Genomic DNA, 5149 nt, shown 5'->3' with positions numbered 1-5149 from the left:
AGAAGCAAAAATGGAATACGGTACACATAGTTTAAAACCTATTTTAGGTGGTGCCTGGGTGGCTCAGTCGTTAAGCGTCTGCCTTCGGCTCAGGTCATGATCCCAGGGTCCTGGGATCGAGCCCCACGTTGGGCTCCCTGCTCGGCAGGAAGCCTGCCTCTCCCTCTCCCACTCCCCCTTGCTCGTGTTCCCTCTCTCGCTGTGTCTCTCTCTGTCAAATAAATAAACAAAATCTTAAAAAAAAAAAAACCATTTTAGTATATCTTAAGTATATTTTTGCATCATTAAATCATATTGTTTAGTAATCCACAGAGATGTAATTTTAGCTAATTCTCCATGGATGAACCTTTAAGTCTATTTCCATTTTCTCCTGCCGTAAACACAGTGATGCCCCCCTTGCAGTCTTTCTGCACACTCCTAACCCTGCTATAGAAAACCGTGACGTGGGGCTGGTGACCCATAGGCACACACACTTTGAAGATGCCAAACCATAACCATGTGGCCACACTGTCCTCCAGAGAGGTTGCGCTAACTGGTGTGCTCCCAGTGGGGCCCGGCTTCCCAGCCACCCCCAGGGCTGCCGCAGACCATCCTCCCCAACGCCAGGTACACCACTTTCATGTTGGTCTAACAACTGTCTTCCATAACTACTGGCTGAATTACCTTACATGCTTTAACTACCTAAAACTGCTCAACGTACCGCTCGCTGTTTACGGCGGGTTTACAGTCTTTTATAAATGCCTCTATGGATGATAACAGCCCTCGAACATCAAGGTCGTCTCATGCGTTGTGTGGTTACTTGTAGGGCACAAGGTGAACATGCCTTCTTCAACCCTCAGTGTGCTTACCGAGCAGATACATATGCAGGTAGGTCATACACAGAACGTAGACATAACACAAGTACAACACGTCACATGTAATGTGTATTATATAGAACCCGTACATGTGTGTAAATTCTGGATGTTTATAAACAGGTTTATTTGTTATAGTTTCTTTTTTTTTTTAAGATTATATTTATTTATTTGACAGAGAGAGACAGTGAGAGAGGGAACACAAGCAGGGGGAGTGGGAGAGGGAGAAGCAGGCTTCCCGCTGAGCAGGGAGCCCTACGCGGGGCTCAATCCCAGGACCCTGGGATCATGACCTGAGCCGAAGGCAGACGCTTAACGACTGAGCCACCCAGGTGCCCCTATTTGTTACAGTTTCTATTTGCCTTCCCTACACATCCTGCTTGGTTTTTTAAAGATTTACATGTGCTGAAATCTACTCTTTGTGCTGTATACTTCTCAGTGTTTATTTTTTAGAGCAGTCGTAGGTTCACAGCACACTGATGAGCAGTGGAGAGTCCCACAGACTCCTTGCCTCAGTTTCCACGATGTCGACACAGGTGCAGATTTGAGAAGCCCCATCACAGTCAGCATGCAGGCAGCCGGCTCCCCAGCCCCGGCCCAGGATCATGCCGTGGGCTGCACCTGAGAGGGCTCCTCTCCTGCAGTGAGAGGCCTCTGAGGTTCATTCGGGTCCGAGGAGTGGCTCACGGCTTGTCAGTGGTGTGCTCTAAGTGTTCACCTGCTTCCTGGCTCTGTCCACCTTGGGGCAGAAAAGCAGTGCCGCCCCATCAGTGACGAGCACACTCAGCACCCGGGCCGTGGTGTCTAACACTGTTCTCTGACAAGAACCAGGGCCCTGGGGAAAGAACTGAACCGAGGGCTGCAGAAGGGAAGTCACGAGATGGGTCTGCAGCTCCTGTAGGGCTGGGAAGTCGGGGTGGGGGGCCTCAACAAGGACATGGCAGCCAGCCTCGGGGCTCCCCACAGCAACGGCCGGGCAACGAGCAGTGTAGCAGGTCCTGCTAGTGCCGGATCCTACTCTATGAGAATTGAAACAGTAGCCACAGCAACATAAACAAGCATTTGATAAATAAATGGGGGGAAAAGGACAGCTGTTCCATGAAGAGGAATTCCATAGAAGGAATGGGAGGGAAATAGAAAATCACTTCCAGAACATCCCAGTAATCATGGCTGCAGGGAAGCCTAAATCAGTGGGCAAATCTTGAAGGAAAAAACAGGACAACTGCATAACCTCAAAAAAATCTCCCCCAATTTTTAATGACTATGTGGCTTTAATGTATATCCACAAATTGTTTGACACCCACCCTTTGGAGCAGCGTGGGACATAACCCAGAGCCCAACTCAGTGTGAGGACTGGCGAAGACGTGGAGTCAAGACATGAACCTTCCTCACAGAGGAATTCCCAATGATATGTGGAGATGCCTCTCCCGGGGTGGCGCTGAGTCCTCCCTCCCCTGGGACACGGGCCGGGCCCGGTGACAGGCTTCCAGAGGACAGGGAACACACGGGAGGAGACACCTGGAAACACACCTTCACCAAGTGATCCAGGTCGGCATTGCCCGAGGCGAGTCATGTGGACTCGGGCACCCGATCTGGTAACAAGGGCACCTCGCCTCTGTGACCCATCTCATCCTGAGAAACACCAGACAAACCCAATGTGAGGGGCATCAGACCAAATATGGGACCAGAACTGCTCAAAACGATCAAGGTCATGAAAAGCCGGGAAAGGCCTCCAGACTGCCACAGACCAGAGGGGATGAAGGAGACAAGGCGGCGAAGTGCAGTGTGGCCCTGGGAGGGGCCCCTGGGTGGGAAGGGGCACTGGTGGGAAAGCTGGAGAAACCCAACCACAGTTTGGTTCGGTTGACAGCCCTGACCACAGTTATGTGCCACCTACAGGGATGCAGGGTGAAGGCTGATGAGGACTCTGCACCTTCTCTCTGCAACACTTCTGTGATTCAGAAACTATGTCCAGATCATCTTTTAAAAAGTCCTGTTGACACCATTCCACCAGGTACAAGCTAGAGCCTCTGGTCAGCACCTGGCTCGCGAGACCTTGCCCCCGGACAGGCACGCACCTGACCATGATGAAGCAGACAGGGTCTCAGGGTCTCTGGCTTGGACAAGAGCCATGTCTCGCCCTGGCAACCTGGGAACAAAGCGTGGCCGTGCCACTGTTAATCCTGAGTTCACCCTGGCTGATGCCGAGGAGCACAGACCCCACGTGGGACCTCAGGCAGTGCCTCTTACTCCATGGTTGGTTTTCCATTTTGCGCTTTGCCTCTGGTTAGGTTTAATCGATAGCACTGTGGACATTTTGCTCAGTGCATCTCCTGTGTCCAGCGTTCCCACACCTGAGGCTGCCATGCCACGGAGGCCAACAAAGTCCCTGGGAATGGCTAAATGTGCATCAACGCAACCATCTCTCAAAAACACCAGAACACATGCTGCAATTGTGCTAGTGGTCTGAGGTCAGAAGACATGTCATTGGGGGAAAAAAAACCTGATCAAAGTTTTCTCCATACAACATGTCATGCACCACACCAAGAATGGGCTCCTGAGCTGCCGGCGGTCTCAAGACGAGTGTGTGGCAACTTATACAAAACCCAGACCACTTGCCTCCTTGTGGCATCTGAGTGTAAACCCATGCGCAGGCTCACCATGGACCAGCCATGTTGTGATCGACCTCCCCCAACCTACGTGCTGCGGTGATGCTAGGGAACCCGCAAAGCCCCAGCCCTCAGGGGCTGGCTCTCTCATGGGAGGTGGGCAGGCAGATCAATGATACACCGACATACACATAAAAACCCACGTCAGATGGTGGTGAGTTGGAGAAAAACAAAGCCGGGCCTGGGGCTGGGCAGCACCCGCTGTCTAGGGGCTGGGCTCCACAGTGGGAGCAGCCAGTATGGAGGCCAGTAAATGTGAACGGACGTGGCACAAAAATGTATCACAATCCTGTCTGCAGGTAAATCTCCTAAATGTTCAAAAGACATTCACTGAGGCTCAAGACAAATGGAAAACCAGCAATGCTCTACCTTGTCAAAGTTATTTAAATCTGAGACCAACCAACATGCCCATAACAAGTACAGGGATCTAAAAGAGCTATAAAGTTTTCAGTAAGAAAAGGACACAAACCATTAAGAAAAGACATGGTCTACGCACTTAGGAACTATTAGCAGTACTAACACTGCTCCGGTATCAGTGTCTCCATTCAATGAGTCCACACAGACAAGAGCCGCTATTGTAACAGCAACAAAACATGGCTTCCTTGCTTAAAATTTCTGCGTTAAAATATCAAAGCATTTACAAAAGGAACTGGCACACAGCTGCTACTCCAGGGCTAACCTAACAATGCCTCTCCCTGTTACTGGCGTTGGCAAAGGTCAGGCTCGCCGACGCTGTGTTCCTCTTGCATCCAACAACGGGGCATTGGAGCCAGGAAGCTCCAGGGACACACACCAGATTCTGGAGGTTCCAGGCCGGCCAGTGGCTGCAATGGTGTCTGAGGAGACCAAAGCCCGTCTCTGGCCTCTCAGCTGTTCACTGTGATTCAGGACACATCAGTGTTTACCTGGCAGGGAAAGAGCATGGGGGCGATGCTTCATCTTGCCTCAGAGAGGCAACTGCTAATGCTGGACAAGTAACGGGTAGGACTCATCTCACCAGTTGCTTTTAGCTGTCTTTATATAAATGTGATCAAGACAAGGGCTTAAGGGGCACCTGGGTGGCTCAGTCATTAGGCGTCTGCCTTGGGCTCAGGTCATGATCCCAGGGTCCTGGGATCGAGCCCCGCATCGGGCTCCCTGCTCAGCGGGGAGCCTGCTTCTCCCTCTCCCTCTCCCCCGCTTGTGTTCCTGCTCTCCCTATCTCTCTGTCTCTGTTAAATAAATAAATAAAATCTTAAAAACAAACAAACAAACAACAACAACAAAAAGACAAGGGCTTAAAAATGACCCTTCCTAAGAATGATGCTCTAGAATATACATGGGGAAGAAGATAGTGGAAAAGTGGCTGTGTCTTTGAGCCTTACCCCTAGCACAACTGGGACCACCCTCTGTGAACCTTAGGATCTCTAGGATGGGAGGAAGGACAAATAAGTCAGTGGTACCCAATCTGGCAAAGAGCTAACCTGCCCCACAGTCTCCAAATCCAGAGGCCTATAAAGCATCCACTCCAGGTGGCTACAGTTCCCAAGCAGAAATCTCTGTGAAGTGGGGAAAAGGCACTGACAGATTATCTAACATGTCTGATTCAGTAAAAATAGTATTGGGAGGAGTCAAGCAGTTGTGTTGGTC

This window comes from Leptonychotes weddellii, chromosome 5 (assembly GCF_054177405.1).
Source record: "Leptonychotes weddellii isolate Sample4059 chromosome 5, ASM5417740v2, whole genome shotgun sequence".
NCBI lineage: Eukaryota > Metazoa > Chordata > Mammalia > Carnivora > Phocidae > Leptonychotes > Leptonychotes weddellii.
Note: the sequence above shows the minus strand (reverse complement) of the source record.